Consider the following 21,126-nt stretch of genomic DNA (forward strand, 5'->3'; position numbering starts at 1 on the left):
AACCGACACAAAAATTTTCCCTTCAGAAGAAAGAGCCTCCACCTATACCTATGATCTTATAGTGCCACCTCAAGGAGGCTTTAGGTATTGTAACCAAAATGTGGGGGGTTATTTCTTGAGCTAGGAAAGAGAAATAGGTAAGATTTTTTAAAAAGGAAGTTCAGAAAGTTAAAACAATCATAATATAGTACTTCAGTGCCCACTGGACTGTCTTTTAAAACAGCAATTCTCAAGGATCTCTTTGACACTCTTAAAAATTATCGAGGCCCCTCACCAAGAGCTTTTGTTTCTATGCATTATATCTATTAATTTTTTGTTTTCGTTTGGTTGCTTTTCAGTCACCCCTGGTGATCCCATTTGGGCAGATACCAGAGTAGTTTGCCATTTCTTTTGCCAGCTCATGTTGCAGATGAGGAAATTGAGGCATACAGGGCTAAGTAAATTGCCCAGGGTCACACAGTAAGTATTTGAGGCCATGTTTGAACTTAAGATCAGTCTTCTTAACTGCAGCCTAGTACTCCTTCCACTATTCCATAAAGCTGCCCCTATTAATATTTACCATATTGGAAATGAAAGCTGATAAAAATTTAAAATATGAATTAATTTAAAATAAAAATGTTAAATGTATCCCTTATTAGCATATTTTATAAATACAAATATGTTTATAATTGAAATAAAATAAAAATTTTTAAATAAATTTAGGATCAATATTTTATGAAAAATGACTATATTTCCCAAAACAAAATATTAGCGAGAAGGGTGGCATTGCTTTTTTCTTTTAATTAAAAAAATTTCAGTTTCAGATTCTCTCTCTCTGCTCCCTGAGAAAGAAAGAAGATGGAATTTTAAAAGCTATTTCTGCAAATCTTTTTAATATCTAGCTTACATTACATTAAGGTTTGCAAAGCACTGTACAGGCATTGTCTCATATGACCCTAATAGAAGTTAGCTGGATTCTCATATCTACTTCTGCATTCATTGTGTTGTGGTAGATTATTTTGGTTGATGCATTCACAGAAAATCTGGCCTCACACAAATCTGTAAAGGATTATGGATTCTCTGAAGGAGTTTCAGGACTCTTAGAGAGCTTAGATCAGACTTTAAGAATAACTGCTCCAGAGAGCTTTTCAAAATAGTATTACCAAATGGAAAAAAAAATGTAATGACTATAATTAATCTCTGCCTTGGTAACAATTCTGTCCCAAAAGGTCAGTCAAAGCTCAGCGATACAGAATTTTGAACATTTCTCCTAAAGAAATAATGTCATACAAATGTGGAATAATTAGAAACAATGTTATACAAATGCTGAATAATATCCAAGGCTAGTCCACAGAAACTGTGTAACCCACGCTGAATCTGAAACAGTACCAAGAATAAGCCTGAACCATTGTCCTCCTCAGGATCCTTGAGCCTTGAACCTCAACCCCACTGAGCTGTCCTAATCCCTAAGCACCGCCCTCCTTGCTCAGTCTCTAAAGGATGAGGCAGATGGGAACAGATTCCTCAAAGTCTCCCAAACTGGTTAGCTCCTATTATGAATGGGGTGTTCAAGGATGACCAACATTTCTGGTGTGAAGGTTTCCTGAGCCCTTTTTAATGCTATTCATCCATCCTTAGCTTCTATCCTGCATCCAACTCTCACCTGTGACTCCAAGAAGTTGTAGCCTACACAATGCAAGTAAAACCATTTCATCAGATGGTTAAACCAGGCTGAGAGTAACTGACAGACCTTAAAATGGGTCAGTGGCTTAGGGGGATGCCTACCCCAAGCATTCGAAGACTTCCCTTGGTGGAAAGGATGATTGAGAACAATTTGTTCAATGGCCACAAAGGTGGCTAAAACAGAAGTCGTGAAGAGCTTAGAGTTTGATCAGACATTGAAGATAGCAAAGTCATCCATCCACTGCATTCCAGACCACTGCCAGTTTCCTGACGTTTGCCTTGCTACCCGACTTGGGTGACTTCAGAAGAGAGAGGGAAACTGATGACTTTGTGCAATTCTGTCTTACTTAAATTCACTCACAAGTCAAGCCATCACTCATCATGATGTCTTTGGTCTTCTTCAGAAAAAGAAGATGAACAACAGCTTCTGTGGAGAAAGTACTTCAGAGAAAGGAGGATAGAGCCTCTAATGAATTAAGAAGGAAAGGAAGAGGCCCTGAGAGAGAGAGCTGTCCCCAGAACTAAAAGAACTTAATAGAAGGAAGAAAGAGTGAGGGGAAAAGAGAATAATGGGGCTTCTTTGGCAAGAGAATTTGTTCTGAACCTGGGAATTTCCTCTTATCATCAACCTAGCATGTGAAAATCACATTGTTTATGCAGAGTTCTGATCAGGTTGCTCTTCTACTCACATCCCTGCAATGGCTCTCACTTGCCTAACAAGCAAAGTTAAAATTTCTTAGTTTGGCATTCAAGGCTTTCTTAAATTTGGTATCATTATATTTCTTTAGCTGCTATTTTCCTCCTAGACTTTGGTTCCTCTCTTCCATGAATTCTATGGACTACTTGGTGTGGCCTATAAATATTCCATATTTTTCTGCCTCTGCCACTGTTCACATTGCTCCCTAAGCCTAGCCTTCCAAAGCTCTCTATCCCTGACTTCCTGAAGTGCTTGAATTAATCTGAGATCCAATGAATGTGAGTGTTCCCTTCCACAATGTAAGCCCTTCACATCTCTCCATATTGGGTGACTCTTGTCAAACTTCTCTAAATTTGCATCGAATGATCCAAACAACATGTAAGCCTTTCTCAAGTTCTCTTCATATTCCAAGGATATCAATGGAATATACAGATTTCTTTTCATTGTTTATCCTTCACTCCTGACATGTGACCAGCCTTATCTTTTTTTTTTTTTAACCTTTTACCTTCCATCTTGGAGTCAATACTGTGTATTGGCTCCAAGGCAGAAGAGTGGTAAGGGCTAGGCAATGGGGGTTAAGTGACTTGCCCAGGGTCACACAGCTGGAAAGTGTCTGATGCCATATTTGAACCTAGGACCTCCTGTCTCTAGGCCTGGCTCTCAATCCACTGAGCTACCCAGCTGCCCCCCCTTATCTTTTTTTCAAGCTTTTCTTTTAAAATATCCTTTAAACAGTTTTTTCTCCCTCAGATTATTTTATTTGTTTTTATTATTTTATCTTTTTTTTACAACTTTTAATTTTTATTTTTAGAAAATTTTTCCATAGTTACATGATTCATGTTCTTACTCTCCCCTCCACCCCCCCAGCTCCAATAGCCCCCCCACATACACACCTGTAAGCCTATGAACAAAGCCACTTGTTTTAACATGTGTCATCAAGACCTATTTCCATATTGTTGATAGTTGCACTGGGATGGTCGTTTAGAGTCTACATCCCACATCATGTCCATATCAACCCATATGTTCCAGCAGTTGTTTTTCTTCTGTGTTTCTACTCCTGTAGTTCTTCTTCTGAATGTGGGTAGTGTTCTTTTCCACAAGTTCCTCAGAATTGTCTTGGGTCGTTACATTGCTGCTAGTACAGAAGTCCATTACTTTCAATTTTACCACAGTATATCAGTCTCCTCAGATTATTTTAATTAAATTTTCTATTTCCTTATCTTTTGAGTGATAATACATGCATAACCCAGTTGAATGGCTTGTCAATTCCAGGGGAGGGAAGTAGGGAAGAAGATGACATGAATCATGTAACTTTGGAAAACTTATGTGTAAATTTGTTATTGCAATAAAATAAAGTTAAATCTAAAAACTAAATAAATTAATAAATAAAAGATCTATTTCTTGTTTCATTCATCTAGATATTTTATGTTTTTTTACTTAATTTATTACTAATTTTGTCAGCATATAATTGGTCAGAATTATTTTTAGTAACTTCTTTATTACCTTTTAAAATGTTCCCAATCTTGGATATATAGGTAGGTTATGACTAGGTTTTGTTTTGTTTTGGGAGGTTTGGGTATTACAAATAAAGGCATAGAAAATAATCTAAACTCTACCAAAATAATAATGATGATGGCTAGCATTTATATGGCATTTTAAGACTTACAAAATGTTTTCTATATGGTATCTCATTTCCTAACTAGTAAAAATCAAAGATCTTATTACTACCAAATAAAAGAGACAAATCTGTGAACATCAAATACCACTGACCCATACCCTTATTTTCCTTTCTATATAGATGAGAACAATCTACACACACAATGAAGGTATTATTGATGAGGGATTAGAAATAAACAGTTAAACTTTCTAAAGTAATATTCTAGTTACTGAAATGTATGTAAGAAGAGGGTTGGGGGGGCAGCTGGGTAGCTCAGTGGATTGAGAGGCAGGCCTAGAGATGGGAGGTCCTAGGTTCAAATCCGGCCTCAGACACTGCCCAGCTGTGTGACTCTGGGCAAGTCACTTGACCCCCATTGCCCACCCTTACCACTCCTACACCTATGAGTCAATACACAGAAGTTAAGGGTTTAAAAGAAAAAAATTTGAAAAAAAAAAGAAGAGGGTTGGACTTGATCTCCAAGGTCATTTCCAGCTCAATATATATGAGCTAATACTACAGTAAAAGAGTATTGATTGGGGAATGATGTCAAGGAGTTCTGAGATGCAGAGAAAGGGAGAAGAATGAGTTCATGGTAAATGGATTGTTTTTTCCAGTAAAGTATAAGGTAACATTCTTAGCTGAGAAGGTAGAGAGAGTGATGAAAGAATCTCGAAAAGAATGTGATAATGAAACAAATTGAGAGGTGCAAAAAGGTTGTTTTGTTTGGGGTAAGAATCTAGTTTGAAATTATAGAGAGATTATATAACATTAATTTGTAGTGAACCCATTCAATTTGGTTACATAATTTTTCCAGCACTGATCAGCAATATGTGAATAAGAATGAAGGAGGTAGATAGTGGGAGCAGTTCAGGATTGGATGTTGACAAGGCATGGGCAGCTCTAGAAAAAGTGAGCAGGGGTAATCAAGAATAGAAAGGAGTCTAGAGTTGAACTGGTTAAATATAGGGTTGGAAAGAGAAGGGTGATGTGAGAGCAGGAATGAATGCTTGAGAAACTACTATGGGATAGAAGGTTTAGAGATCACAGTAAGGAAGAATAGTTTATGCAGAAAAGGACATAGGGAAATGGAATGATAAAAAGTTATGATCCAATAAAGGAATTTTAGAGTTTTTAGTGATTGAAGTAAAATATATATGGGTGATTACTAGGCCAAAGGTCTGACCATCTTCTTTGTAACTAAAGTGGAGTGAAAGAGTAGGACTTGGAAATAGAGGAGATTGCTTTGAAGATTAGAGGATTTGAGGGGACAGAAACATGTATGTTCAAGTCTCTTATTATGAAAGGTAGGAATTGGGATGAAGAGGAAAACTATAAGCCAGATACCAAATAAACATTTATTACATACCTATTGTATACATGGAACTGTGCAAATTCCTGGAAATATAAAGACCAAAAAAGATGGACCCCACTCTCAAGGAGAATTTTACTATTCAAGAATAGGGCTGGTGGAGTGGTTTATATTATATCTTAGAGTCAATAGAGAGCCATTTGAATTGATTGAGTAGGGGACATAACACGGTCAAGACTGCACTTTAGGAAAATTTATTCTGGCGACCAACTTGGAGCCTTGTGCAAAGGGACATAAAACTGCAAGCTCTTCTGCCCAGCAATACTACTACTAGGTCTATCTCTCCAAGAGATCAAAGAAAGGGGAAAAGGGCCAACTTGAGAGTTAAGATGCGTGCTGGAAGCTTTGACAAAGTGAGGGAAGCTCAGCTTGCCTCAAATCCTCCAAACACACTAAAATAGAAATGAGAGGAAAGCAGCTCAATGCCAGCCCTATTCCTTTCCATATGACCTGAAGTAACAAAATGATAGAAGGGGAACAGTCTTAGGAGCTGCCAAATGGCCTGAGGTAAGAAAGGGTAGAGTGGGGAGCATCCTAACACAGGAGATAACAGGGAAACCAAGAACAGAGGGAGTGGAATCCAGTTGGAAAAAAACAGCTGCAAGCTTCCCCATCAGAAGCCCGCTAGTCCAGCTCCTTGAAATGCATACTGAGGGACCCAAAGATAGCTGGACCAACACTAAGCATCAGAGAAAGATACATTGCAAGCTTCGAACAGTGCTCTCTCTACCCTAGAGACAGAACAGAACCTCAAAAGATATACAAGATTATAATGGGGGAAATTACTATAAAAATTAGTAAAGACAATGAAAAAAACCTAACCGAGTAAAGACAATGAAAAAAACCTAACCTTGGAAAGTTACTTTAGTGACCAAGAAGACCAAAATATAAGCTCAGAAGGGGACAATGACAAAAAGGAAAACAATATGAAGCCTCAGAGGAAAGTGATATAGGATGGCAGGTACCAAAAGATCTCTTGAAAGAACTTTAAAAAATTAAATAATAAAAGAAATGATAGAAAGATTGATTCAACAACTTGTAAATTAGAATGGGCCAAATGGAAATGAAGCAAAAGAAAAAAAATACTGAAGAAAAAACTCCATAAAGAATAGAATGAGTCAAATGGAAAAGGAAAAATAAAAGCTCAAGGAAGAAAATAACTTCCTAAAAATTAGAATAGAGCAAATGGAGGCTATTGTTTCCTTAAGACACCAGGAACAATAAAACAAAATAAAAAGAATGAAAAAATAGAAGAAAATCTGAAATACCTTATTTGAAAAACAAATGACCTAGAAAATAGATCCAGGAAAGACAATATAAAAATAATTAGAATACCTGATAGCTATGATAAAAAAAAAAAAAAGGCCAGGACATCATATTATAAGAAATCATCAGAGAAAAACTGCCTTCATATCTTCAAACAAGAGGGGGATATAGAAATTGAAAGGATCCACCTATCACCTCCTGAAAGAGACCCTAATATAAAACTTCCCAGAACTATTAATTGCAAAATTCAAAAACTCTCAGGCCAGGAAAAAAATTCTGTAAGCAGCGGGCAGCTGGGTAGCTCAGTGGATTGAGAACCAGGCCTAGAGACAGGAGGTCCTAGGTTCAAATGTGGCCTCTGTTGTGAGGAAGATTAGATTAGTTAGTGATTAAGAATTAAGATGTATCTAGCAGGAAGGAGTTGGAGCTGGGAATTCCAAGATGGAATGAAGGAGCAGGAAGAAGTGACTTGTGCTCTGAGAGGGACTCCATTAGGGGTTAGCACAAACTGTGGTTAGCCCTGGGAGAACTCAGAGTAAAAGGACATCCTGCATCCTGATTTCCCCAGGATCCTGTGTGGTGGTGGCATCTTGCAAAGAGGTCAAGATCTTCAGTGCTGTACCAAGGGAAGAAGAGAAGTTTGAGATCTGGTGGACAGTGTCTCGAGCACACCTTCTTAACTTGGTACCTGAGACCACCTTGGCTCTTGGCATCCAGAGATCATCGGTGGATTGTAGTGAGAACCCCAAAGCTACATCAGCCCTTAGCTGTGCTCAAGTCTGGCAGGTCCAGGTCAGAGACAGTCACCCAGAGACTCCATTACAGCTCCTTGGGCCCTGTCAGTTTAGGTCACCAAGTTAGTGTAGAAATAAATGCTCCCCTTTCCCTGTGGGTTTTGTCATTAGGTTTTAAGGGTTTAGAGTAGACATCCCTATCCCACCTTTTAGTTGTTCATAATTAAAACCAGTTATAACCTGTTACCTTGCCTGTTGGATTCAAAGCCTCTGGCCCAGGGTGACAGTTGATCAACTGTCCCTTTGTCAGTTAGGAGCAGCTTGGCTGTTCTGGTCTCCATGTCCAGGTCTAGTCTCTCATAAACCCCAGTGTGTGTACCCACAAATCACCTAGTTTTATTATAATATCCCTGGGGTCACCATTACCTTTACTTATCATTTTCTACACCTCAGACACTTCTCAGCTGTGTAACCCTGGGCAAGTTACTTGACCCCCCATTGCCTACACTTACCACTCTTCTGCCTTGGAGCCAATACACAGTATTGACTCCAAGATGGAAGATAAGGGTTTAAAAAAATTCTGTAAGCATCCAGAAGAAAACAATTTAAATATTGTGGAATCACAGTCAGAATTACACAAGATCTAGGAGCTTCTACATCAAGGGACCAGAAGGCATGGAATATGATACTCTGAAAGCCAAAGAATCTAGGCCTACAACCAACAATCACATACCCAGCAAAACTGAGCATAATACTTCAGCAAGAAAAAATGATATTTAATGAAATATAAGACCTCCAGGTATCCCTGACAAAAAGCCCTAACTGCAAAGAAAATTCATTGCCCATTTGACACTTAAGAGAAACACAAAAAGGTAAACAGAAAAATGAAAACTTATGGGTTTTAATAAGGTTGAATTTGAATACATTTATACCTAGGAAGGTGATCATTAAGATACTTAAGATACATATGATACTTGAGTCACAAAAGGTACTAAAAATATTCAAGATATTTAAAGTACTTAAAGACTTAAATTTAAAGTACTTAAGAACTTTATCAGTAGTAAGAAAATAAGGAGTATATATAGAAAGAAGGGAGTAAGAGGAATAAGATGTAATGCTACAAAAAATTTAAAAATCAAGGAACAGAAAAAAGGGAAAACACCAGGAGAAGAGAAAGTGAAATACAGAAGAAGATAAATGAGAGGCACTTCAGTGTCAATACAGTAGGGGTATGGTGGGCAATGCTTGAACTTTATTCTTATCTTAATTAGCTCAAAGTAGGAATAACAGTCATAGTCAACTAGCTATAAAAACCTACCTTGTCCTATTGGGAAGTAAGCGAGAAAGAGGAATGAAAGAAAGAGAGGGGATGGATAAAAAGGAGGGTAAACTGGGGGAGGCAGTGTTCAGAAGCAAAACATTTGTGAATAGGGAAAATCTGAAAAGAGAGAAAGAAAAGTAAATGGGGACAGAATAAGATGGAGGGAAAACACAGTTAGTAATCATAACTATAAATGCGAATGGGATGAATTCACCCATAAAGCATAAAAGGATAGTAGAGTAGATTAAAAACCAAAATCCCAGACTAGAAACACTTGTAAAGTAGAGAAACACACAGAGTAAAAATAAGTAAACAGCCAAATTGCAGGAAAAAAAATTGAGCAAACCATCAAAAATTCCCTAAGAAAAAGGTTCCAGGGGTAGATGGATTCACAAGTGTATTCTACATTCAAAGAACAATTAACTCCAATACTACATCAACTATTTAGAAAAGTAGAGAAAGAAGGATTTTTTCAAAATTCCTTTTATGACATATATGTGACAAATATTATTGATACCTAAGCCGGGAAGAATTAAGACAGAGAAAGAAAACTATAGCTCAATCTCCCTAATGACTAGTGACACAAAAATTTAAAATAAAATACTAGCAAGGAGATTACAGCATTATATAATAAGGATTATATACCATAACCAGGTGGGGTTTTATACCAGGAGTGTAGGAATGGTTCGATATTAGGAAAACTATCAGCATAATTGACCATATCAATAACAAAGCCAATAGAAGCCTAATTATCCTAATAGATGCAGAATTATCCTAATAGATGCAGAAAAAGCCTCTGACAAAATATTACACCCATTCTTTATAAAAACACTAGAAAGCAGTGGGATAAAAGGAGCTTTCCTTACAGTGATAAAGAACATCTATTGAAACATCAGCAAGCATTATCTGTAATGGCGATAAACTGGAATTCTTCCCAGTAAGGTCAGGGGTGAAGCAAGGATGTTCATTATCACTACAGCTATTTAATATAATATTAAAAATGCTAGTAATGGCAATAAGAAGAGAGAGAAATGGAAGGGATTAGAATAGGCATAGAGGAAACAAAACTATCATTCTTTACAGATGAAATGATGGTATACATAGAGAACCTCAGAGCACCAACGAAAAAACTAATAGAAACAATTAACAACTGTAGCAAAGTTTCAAGATACAAAATAAACCCACATAGTCAACATTTCTATTCACCAAGTTGGAGCAGCTAGAGATAGAAAGAGAAATTCCATTTAAAATGACTGCAGGCAATATAAAATTCCTAGGAGTTCATTAACCAAATCAAGCCCAGCAATTATATGAACACAATTGCAAAAACTTTCCACACAAACAAAATAAGACCTTAACAACTGGAAAAATATTAATTGCTGATGGATAGGCTGAGCCAATGAAATAAAATGACAGTCCTACCTAAATTAATTTACCTATTCAGTGCCATACCAATCAAACTACCCAAAATGTATTTCCTAGGACTAGAAAAAACAATTACAAAATTCATCTGAAAGAACAAAAGGCCAAAAATATCAAGGGAATTAATGGGAAAAAAAAAGGAGAGGAAGGAAGACTAATCATCCCAGATCTCAAACTGTACTATAAAGCAGTAATTATCAAAACAACCTAGTACTGGCTGAGAAATCTGAGAAATAAAGTAGTGGAGAAAAGGAATAGGTTAGGAAACCAACACATAGTAGTTAATGACCCCACTAACCTAATGTTTGATAAACCCAAAGATCCAAGCTTTTGGGGAAAAGAACTTGTTATTAGACAAAAATTGTGAGGGAAATTGGAAAACAATATGGCAGAAACTAGGCATACACCAATATCTTACATTATACTTCAAAATAGAGTCAAAATGGATACTTGATCTAAAAATAAAGATACTACAAACAAATTAGAACATGGAAAAGTTTACCTGTCAGATTTATGGATAAGGGAAGAATATATGACCAAACAAAACATAGAGAACATTATGAAAATGAATAAATAATTTTGAATACATTAATTTTAAAGTTTCTGTACAAACAAAATCAATGCAACCAAAATTAGAAGGGAAACAATAAATTGGGGGGGAGGGGTGGAATTTCATAGCAAATGTCTCTGACAAAGGTCTCATTTCTCAAATATGTAGAGAACTGTGATAAATTTATAAGAATACAAAGCATTCCCTAATTGATAAATGATCAAAGGATATGAATAGGTAGTTCTCAGATGAAAAAATTAAAACTATCTTTAGTCATTTGAGGAAATACTCCAAATCACTATTGTAAGAGAAATGCAAATTAAAAGGTCTCTGAGATAGCATCTCATACCTATTAGACAGGCTAATATGACCAAAAAGGAAAATGGTAATAGATGGAGTGGATGTGGGAAAATTTGGACACTAATGCAATCAGTTTTAGTGGAACTGTGAACTGATATAATCATTCTGGAGAGCAATCTGAAACAATAGTCTAAGGGCCATAAAACTATGCAGACCCTTTGACCCAGCAATACCACTATTGGGTCTGTATCCCAATGAGATTAGAAATAAAGGAAAAGGATCTACTTATACAAAAATATTTTTAGCAACTCTTTTTTTTTAGAGGCAAAGAATTAGAAAGCAAGAGGGTATCCATTAATTGGGGAAAGGATGAACAAGCTATGGTATATGATTGTAATGGAATACTATTGTGCCATAAGAAATGAAGAACAGGATGAGTTCAGAAAACCCTGGAAAGACTTATATGAAGTGATGCAAAGTAAAGTGAGCAGAACCAGGAGAATGATGTATATAGTAACTGAAATATTTCATGATGATCAGCTGTGAAGGACTAAACTATTATGAGCAAAAAAAGTTCCAAGATAACCCCAATGGTCTTATGGTTTAAAAAAAAATATTATCCATAGCCAAAGAAGGAAGTGTTGGAATCTGATTGCAGATCAAAGCATGCAATCCTTTACTTTGTTTCCTTCATGAGGTTTTTTATTATGAATGTGACATGTGTCTTCAGTCACCACATGGGAATATGGAAATCTGCATTGCACAAAAGCACTGATATAACCTATAGAAAACTATCACTTCAAAATGGGAGAGGAAAGGTAGAAAATCTGAACTGCAAAATTTAGAAAACAATTGTCAAAAATTGTTTCCAGATGTAATTGAAAAAATAAAAATCAATTTTTAAAAAAAGACCTACTTATACATAAATACTTATAGTAGATTTTTTTGTGGTGGCAAAGGATTAGTAACTAATGGGATATCCATCAACTGAGGAATGGCTGAACAAATTCTGGTATGTTCATAATGGCATACTATTGTATAAGAAATGATGAACAGGATGATATTTGAAAAACCTGGGAAGATTTATATGAAGTGATGCAAAATGCAGTATGGAGAACCTAGAAAAAATGTTGTAGGCAGTTAAGAGCAATAATGTATGCTAATCACTCCAAATGACTTAATATTATCAACAATGCAAAGATACAAGAAAATGCAAAGATCCAAGACAATGCCAAGAGATAAATGATGAAAAAGATTATGCACCCCCACAGAAGTGTGAATGCAGATCAGAGCATTCGGGCTTTCATTTTATTTCCCTCTGTGAGTTTTTCTTGAATGTGTAACATGTCTTCTTTCACAACATGATAAATATGGAAAAATGTATTGCATGATAGTACATGTATAACTTATATTGTTTGTCACCTCAGGAAAAGAGGAACGGAGGGAGAGAAGGAGGGAGAAAATTTGGATTGCGAAATGTCAGAAAATGAAAATATTTCTGTATGCAATGGGGGAAATTACAAATAAAAAAATTACTTTGGCAGCAGTGATTAAATTATCAAGACCATTTCAGATGTCGAAGAAAAAACAGTAATCCTAATAATATATTCTGCAATTAGGTACCAGTCTGCCAGAAACAATTTTTAGTTAATTTAACATTAATTTTCATCTAAGTCATTTCTACTGTGGAGAGAAAAATGGTCCAAACTGGCAGAGACTCATTTGCTTTTTGCCATGACTTTCTGTCCCAAGAAGATAACATTTATAGGAATCTTGAACAAGGAACAGACCCAATGGGAAAATGTAGTTCTGAGTCAACATTTGAGAAGTTAAGCATCCCATTACTTCTGAACTACTTCCCTCAAGAATCACTGGGATTCCTTCCAAAGATCTGTTTAGAGAATCTAAATCAAATAGGAGATAGTGAGAGTGCCTTCTTTTATATGGAAAAGGGCATTTCCATTGTGGGATATATCCTAGTCCAATCCCTTCAAGGAATAGATTTCTCTTTAATCCATTAACCTAAAGAAAAGCCCATTTCCCTCCTTTTTGTTTTCTGTCATCAACCTTTCTTTAAAGGGGCTTTAGAAAAAATACCATTTCTCAGTATTTTCAGTTTATAGAGATTTTAAATATGCTTTCACAGAGGAAACACGTCAACAAGTTGTTCTATCTATTTACCATTTCTTCCTCTTTCACTTACCAAGACAATGCTACCTACCACTCCATTATATACATTATTTTTTTTCTATTAGAATGTAAGCAAATTGAGGGAAGAGACTTTTACTTTTTGTATTTGTAACCACAGTTCTTGGCACAGTGCCTGGCATGTAGTAATCACTAAATAAGTGTTTTTTTTTTAATTTAAAATTAAAATTAAACTTTTTTTAAATTTAAATTTAAATTTTTTTTAAATTTCAGTTATTCATAGATTTAAGGTGTCCTAGATTAGTCCAACTCCTCATTATTACATTTAGTGAAAATAAGACCCTGAAAGTTAAATGACTTGTCCAAAGACAAATTTACTAGCGAGTTACAGGCAGGATTTGAACCCAGTCCTCTAACTGTCTCTATATGGAGCTTTTACAGTTTTGGGGAATTGGCTTAGTCTTCATAATTTATAGTGCCCCCCTCCTTCTTCCATTGCTTTTTGGGTCCAAATGCAGGCACATATTAATACAAATTTGTACATATGCACCAGATAAATCATATAAATACCTGCTCTAAGATCTAGGCTGGGGAAAGCACTTAGGATCATATATAACTGGAGGGCTATCCAATGAGGTCATAATCTTCACAGCAAGAATAGTATGATCTGTCTGGTATCAATCCATGTAGATGCTTAGTCAGCCTACTTCTGGAAATCTGTAATATGATGGAAGGTCACTCCCCAGTTCTCCGCTTGCACCTGTAGTTTCTATTTCCTCTCTGCTTACTCCTTTTCATTGGCTGCTTAGCTAGAATTAAGGCTATTGTACATAGAAACATCTTGAACAGGCAAAATCTCTCTTTCTTCCTTGATGATGAGTGAGGCAAGAACTGCTGTGAGCCTTAGGGCAGAGAGAGAGGTAGCAAGAGCTAAGGTTGTCTGCTTTACCTCCCAATGGAGGCTGCCAAGCCACAACTAATTTTTTCCCCTTGTTGTGTCTATTCTTTTCTCATCTTAGGAATGAATATCAGAAAGGCAATAGACCAGATTATAGCCTTATGAGCTTCTAAAGGTTTGAATAAAGTCAGCCAGGAGCCACAGCAGCCAAGCCCAGTGAAGGACCAGCCCTAAGTATTGTGACATGCTTGACTCAGACTAATAGCAAATTAACCTAGCATTTGAGACAATGTGTCCTGTAAGCAAGGGAGAGACTGACCCACTGGTTATGCCATAATTCTAACTGGTTAGGAGGTGTGGGGGAAGGAGAGAGGAAGGAAGGAAATGCTTTATAGCAATCTCTTGCATTTTAGTTTACTCTCCCAGAGACTGAGCAGGTGTTGCAAAGGAGAGAGTGTGCCCTGGTTTTTATTTTTATTTGAGAGAGGAGGGAAGGATATTTTTGTAATTCTATCCTCACTATAATTCTCAGTAAACATTCCTTTCTTAAAACTAGATGATTGTAATTGATTAGATGATATTGAGATAGCTACTGATTAATTGATATTGGGTCAACAATCACTGGTTAGATGATGGGGAAAAATTAGTTAGATATAATGTGAGTAGGCTAGAGAGGAAACACCAGATAGAGCTTGTTAATTATAGTACTAGAGAAAGACACCTCCAAATTCTTCAATGTTACCCTAAAAATTCTGAGGGAAGCAGTATCTTTGCTTTTGGGGATCCAACTTGTTAGTCCAAGTGTGAGTTGGAGGAGTGAATCCCTAAGTATATAAATTATGCATAGACTGTTGAGCTAGAATAGAAGATACCTTAGCAATCCTAGGAATTTTTAACCTGGGTTCCATGAACTTGGATTTTTAAAAATTTTTGATTAATTCTATTTCAATGTAATTTGTTTCCTCTGTAATATTACTGCTGTTTATTATTCACTTGTTTCAGTCATATCTATTTTTATGACCTCATTGGCAGTTTTCTGGGTAAAGATACTGGAATGGTTTGTCAGTTCCTTCTCCAGCTCATTTTTCAGATGAGGAAACTGAGGCAAACAGGGTGAAGTAATTTGTCTAGAGCACTGATAGGCAAACTACAGCCTGCGGGCCAGATGCGGCTCCCTGAAATGTTCTATCCAGCCGCGGGACATTATTCCTAATCTGACAAATACAATGAGTAGGATATAATGCAATGAAACTTCGAAAGAGTTTTCTTAGAAACAGACTGACAGATAAGCATTTCCTTTCCTTTGGCCCCTCTTTAAAAAGTTTGCCCATCACTGGTCTGGAGTCATACAGCTAGTAAGTGTCAGTGGCCTGATTTGAACTCATGAAGATGAGACTTCCTGATTTCAAGCCCAATGTTCCTTCCATTGTGCCACCTATCTATACTATTATGTATTTTATTTTATGCACTAAAAAGTATATTCTAAGGGGTTCATAGACTGCCATTGTGGTCCATGACAAAAAAAAGAAAAAAGAAACAAAAAGGGGAAGAAACCCTAGTATGGTCCAACAGATTTACTTTAGGCCTGATACTGCTCTGGGCTAGATTTCATTACATTTTTTTCCAGCTTAGGTGTGGTAGAGAAAGTCTATTTGCATTGCCTTTGTGGTAATTAGCAGGTGGATCTAATCCTGCTGGTACTGTAACAGTTCTTAACCTTTTGGCAAATTTATCTCTCCTTATTAATAAAGGATTTTGAGTTTTGCTAATGGCTTATCCTCCCAGGAAAAGTCCAGGGCAGTGGAAGGAAGAGAAAAAAAAAGTTCCCTGTGGCTTTTCCAAAGGAAAGAGGGCCTATGGTTGACATTTCTTACTCTCCATTTTTCCTAGAGCTCTTTTCTGACAATGTCTATCTTATTATACCACAGAATCATAGTTGTGTTCCCTGTTACTGAAGGCATTTCTTCTCTATTTGAGGCTGTGCCACTTTCTCCCACAGCTCATTCCTTTATGCTTTTGGTGACAGCACATGCACATGTCTCAGTGTGGCAGTCCCTTAGTTACATTTCTGCCATGTTTACAGAACACTCTCAAATAAAAGTAGCTAAGGGTGATAAAGGATAGAATGTTGGGCCTGGAATTAGGAAAGACCTGAGTACAAATCCTGTGTCAGACACTTACTTTCTTTGTGACCCTAAATTAAGCATTCCTTTCAAACTTGGTTTTCTCATCTATGAAATGAAAATAATAATAATAATACGAACTTAAAAATGTGTTCTGCATATTCTCCACATCTCCCCAATCCTCAAATATTTACCAACACACACCTAAACTTGGGCTTACACACTGGGTCAGAACTCTTGTTTCTTTTGCCACCAGAAGCCTGAAGGAAGGAGGTGTGAAAAGGTAAGGATGCCTTTTATGTATCTAACTTTAAGGTATCATCATAGGTGCAGAGATACTCTCAATGAGTAGCACAGCTTTTAGTGAAGGTCAAGTCGATCAACAAATAGCTTTGTTGTCAAACAACTTTAAAAGATCTGAGAACTCTGATTAACATAATAACTAACCATTATTCTAGAATACCATTGATGAAAGATGTTACCCACTTCCTGACAGAGAGGTAAAAGACTTAGGATACAGTATATAAGATATAATTTTTGGACTTGGGAATTTTTCCTTGACTACGTCTTCCTCCCTCCCTCCCTCCCTCCCTCCCTTCTTCCCTTCCTCCCTTCCTTCCTTCCTTCCTTCCTTCCTTCCTTCCTTCCTTCCTTCCCAGTAAGGGAGGATGGGGTGGTGAAAGGAGTGAAAATTAACATTTCTTCATTAAAAAAAATAAAATAAAAATGTAAATACCAATGCTATCTGACTTTAATCCATCCTGCATTGTCACAAAAGTAATTTTCCTAAAGTGCAGGTCTGATCATATCTTCTTCCTCCTCGGGTGACTCTGTTGGCTCCCTTTTAACTGCTAGGATCAAATATAAATTCCTGTCTGGCATTTAATGCTCTTTGAGACCAGGTCCCTTCCTACTTTCCAGTTTTCTATCATGTATAGTCTCAGCCATACTGGCTCGCCACATACAATATTTCACCTCCTATCTCCATGCCCTTGCAAGGGCTGTCCCCATCTCCCCCATTTCTGGAATTCTCTTTCTCATATCTCAGCTTCTTGGAATTAATTTCTTTCAAAACTAATCTCAGGTACTATTTCTACCTGAAGTTTTTCCTAATCTCCACAGCTGCTAGTGGTAGCCCACCAAACTACCTTGTATACAATTATTTTTTATATGTACATATGTGTTATATATGTATATTTATATTTTCTATTGTATATGTACATGTTTTCTTCCCTTTTATAATTAGAGGCAATTTTTTCAGGTAAGAATTATACATTTCGTTTTTGTCTTTGTATTCCTGCCATTTACTACAATGCCTAGCATGCAGTAGGTGCTTAATAGTAGTTATCTTTCTTACTCAAAGGGGACCAAAATGACGTCACTGGTGAGTCTTTTGACTCCGGCTTAAAATAGATGTAAGGGAGGCAGAGTCGTATAAAGCCATCAGCTTCATTCTCTCTTCCAGAGTCATCAAAATCAATTGGCTAGACCAAAGTCAAGATGGTTGGTGATGACCCTGGATGCAGTGGATGACCTTGGCTTCTTCAGTATCTGACCAGTGTCTGACCATGCTTGTTCTATGACTTTTTGGAGCTATGATGGCAAGTGGACACCAAAGGTGGATGAGCAGATCCGAAAAGGGCTCAGCAAACCCTCATGCCAGAGGTATGTCTTTCCTGAAAACCCTTTGATAAGTGATGGTTGATTAACTCACAATCTCCTTTTAGAGTGGGAACGAAGACAAATGGGTTCAAAATATAGCATTTCATTTTGTAATTTGGCTACATCAGTTCTATCTGAACGTGGCAGAGCACTGCATTTTCTAAGATGGAACCCTTTGAAGCTATAAAAACAATGTTATCAGAGCTGTATGGGGATGAAGCAGTTGCTGCACAGGCCACAAGGGGACACTGTTCTCTAATGTTCAGACAATAAGGGTTAGACATCTGAGGGAAAAAAAAGGTAATATTGGGAAAACTCAGATTTTACTCTGAAAATGTTTGTTAGGCCCTCACTTTGGGGTTTATCGCCAGTGAAAAACGTCATAAGACAGTTGCACACATCAAGGTTTTAAAAAAAATTAAGCATTCTTAAACGGTGTTATTTTTATGACCTCTCACTGCTTTCTAAAATAGGGAAAGGATTACTCCCAGAAAGAAAATTAGAAAAAGAGAAGTTCTAATAGAACGCAGACTCGGGCTCACCACACATAGGCTAAGCTTCAGGTTATTTCTTTTAGCACCACTTTCCTCTCATCCTCTATGACAAAGGAAGACTCAGAGACTAGAAGCTTCCCCATCTTCATTTTCTTTTCCTCTTCCTTGTTATGATTAATATTTTCCGGAGACTGTATCTTAATTTATAATTATTTATTAAATAATAAAAAGTGGGCCAGAGAAAGAAAAAGCACCAGCCATGTGTGGCCAGCTGTCCCCGTCCCCCAGTTTATGCTTTTGGGGCTATCCCTTTCCCAAGTCTCTTTAATTAGAGGACTTCAACCTCAGTCTGGATGAGAGGTGGCTCTTCTGAATACCAGGAATCACCATCAGTGTAGGCACACTGTTCTTAATGGCTCTACCTGTCTTATTTAGTTGATATGCCACCCAAGAGACTTGTTTAGAGATAAACAAAGAGCTTGTCTACTCTGCTTTGGCAAAAGGGGAGAAGAAAGTTCATAGCTTCAGGCTTAAAAGTAAACTTTTCTCTCCTTTAAATGCAAAAGTTGACTTGGGGCGCCAAAAAGGAGTACAGATTAATATTCACTTTTCACATCTTCTTTCCCTAAAAAAAAACAAACAAAAAGGCAACATTCATTGCACAAAGGAAAATGAGATAATCCTTCTTCTCATAAGGAAAGCAATTTGGGAACGTAATTCATGCTTGGGGAAAAATATGTGCCTTCCTTAAGAGGAAATGTAATGGAATAATGTATCTGAAATGTGCTGTAAATACACTTATCCAATAAACCAAAGGAAAGTCAAAGAGCTATTTCTTGAGTCTCTGGAAACTTTTGTGGTTTACTTTTTTCTAGCAGCAGTATGTATTGCCTGTGTAATTGTGAATGTGTTATCCTTGTTCAGTCATTTCAGTTGTGTCGGACTCTTTGTGACCCTAATTTGGGATTTTCTTGACAAAGATACTTGGAGTGGTTTGCCATTTCCTTCTCTAGTTCACTTTCCAGAGGAGGAAACTGAGGCAAGCAGTTAAGTGACTAACCCAAAGTCACATTGCTAGAGCCAGAGGCTGGATATGAACTCACAAAGATGAGTCTTCCTAACTACAAGCCAAATACTCTACTCACTGAGCCGCCCACCTGCCAAATACGTTATGTATATGTATTGATCAGCTATTTGGCTTGTGCTTCATCTTCATATTTAGAGTACTCTAAAGATTCATCCTTGGGTTTTTCCAGAAGTATTTACTACAGGTTTCAAATGTTTACCTAAATGAGAGGTACTTTTTCTGAATTAATGAGGAAGTAAGTGAAAAGCTCCTTTTTTGAATTCTATCTCATGATGCTCTTCCTAAGATACAAAGTAATTTTGAATATGAGGCAGTAGATTAAAGCACTGGACTTAGAATCAGTAAAATTCATCTTCCCGAGTTAAAATATAGTCTCGAGCACAATTGTGTGACCCTGGCCAAGTCATTTATTCCTGTTTGCCACAGTTTCCTTATCTGCAAAATGAGCTAGAGAAAGAAATGGTAAACCACTCTAGTATCTTTGCCAAGATAACCCCAAATGGGGGCTATGAAAGTTGAATGTGACTGAAATAACTGAATGGCAACAAATTGTGGATGTTGGCTAAAGTCTTAGTTAATAAATAAAGGTGCCACAGGTAAAAGTGGTTGGTTTTCTTAGTCTCTGAGACTTTCATCATCAATATCATCATCATCATCATCATCATCATCATCATCATCATCATCACTGACATTTATATAGCAATAAAAGGTTTTCAAAGTGCTTTGTATCCAGGATCTCATTAAATCCTCTTAATAAAGTTTTATTCATGTGGTTTTAGCTTATATCCTGCTCCTTTGCTTTGGGTAGATCCATGGTACAGTTGATAAAATTCTGAATCTTGAGACAAGAAGATGTGAGTTCAAATGGGGCTTTGGGCGCTTTCCAGCTATGTAACTCTGGCCAATTCACTTACCTGTTGTCTGCCTTGGTTTTCTTGACCAGAAGATGGGATAATGATAGCGCCTGTTTGTAAGGTTACTGTGAACACCGAATGAGATAATATTTATAAAGAGCTTTGGATAAAGCTGAGCACTTAATAAATACTTGTTTCCTTCCTTTCAATTAATTTTTTAGTTGAATCTCTAGGATTCCTTGCATCATAACTGCAACAGAAATGATAATTTAATTTCCTTTTTTTCATATATTTATTTCCTCAACTTCTTTTCCTTGATTTATTGTTATGGCAAGTATCTTTCGAACTATATCAAATCTACAGAGTCATTATGACATAGTAGATAGAGAGTTAGGAAGAGGGGTTCTTTTTTTTTAAAGCCCTAATATCTTTTATATATATATATATATTCTTCTATATTAATTTTTTAAATTTGTTACAGGGCTAGGCAGTGGGGGTTAAGTGACTTGCCCAGGGTCACACAGCTGGGAAGTGTCTGAGGCCAGATTCGAACCTAGGACCTCCTGTTTCTAGGCCTGGCTCTCAATCCACTAAGCCATCCAACTGCCCCCAGGAAGAGGGGTTCTAGTCCTGCCTCTGATACATACTGGCTGTTTGACCCTTGGCAAGTCACTTAATCTCAGTGTTCTAGGCAACTCTAAGGTTAAATAGTTCAGAAAAAGTATATGACCTACATTGATAGAAGGAATTATCTCCTATAGGAGTTCTCTATATGAGCAACAAAATCATCAGTCCATTCTTTATTAAATAGTATCAATGGTGATAGGTACTTGGTGGCCCAGTGGACAGAACAACAAACCTAAAGTTAGTAGGACATAA

Source organism: Gracilinanus agilis, chromosome 4 (genome assembly GCF_016433145.1).
Source record: "Gracilinanus agilis isolate LMUSP501 chromosome 4, AgileGrace, whole genome shotgun sequence".
NCBI lineage: Eukaryota > Metazoa > Chordata > Mammalia > Didelphimorphia > Didelphidae > Gracilinanus > Gracilinanus agilis.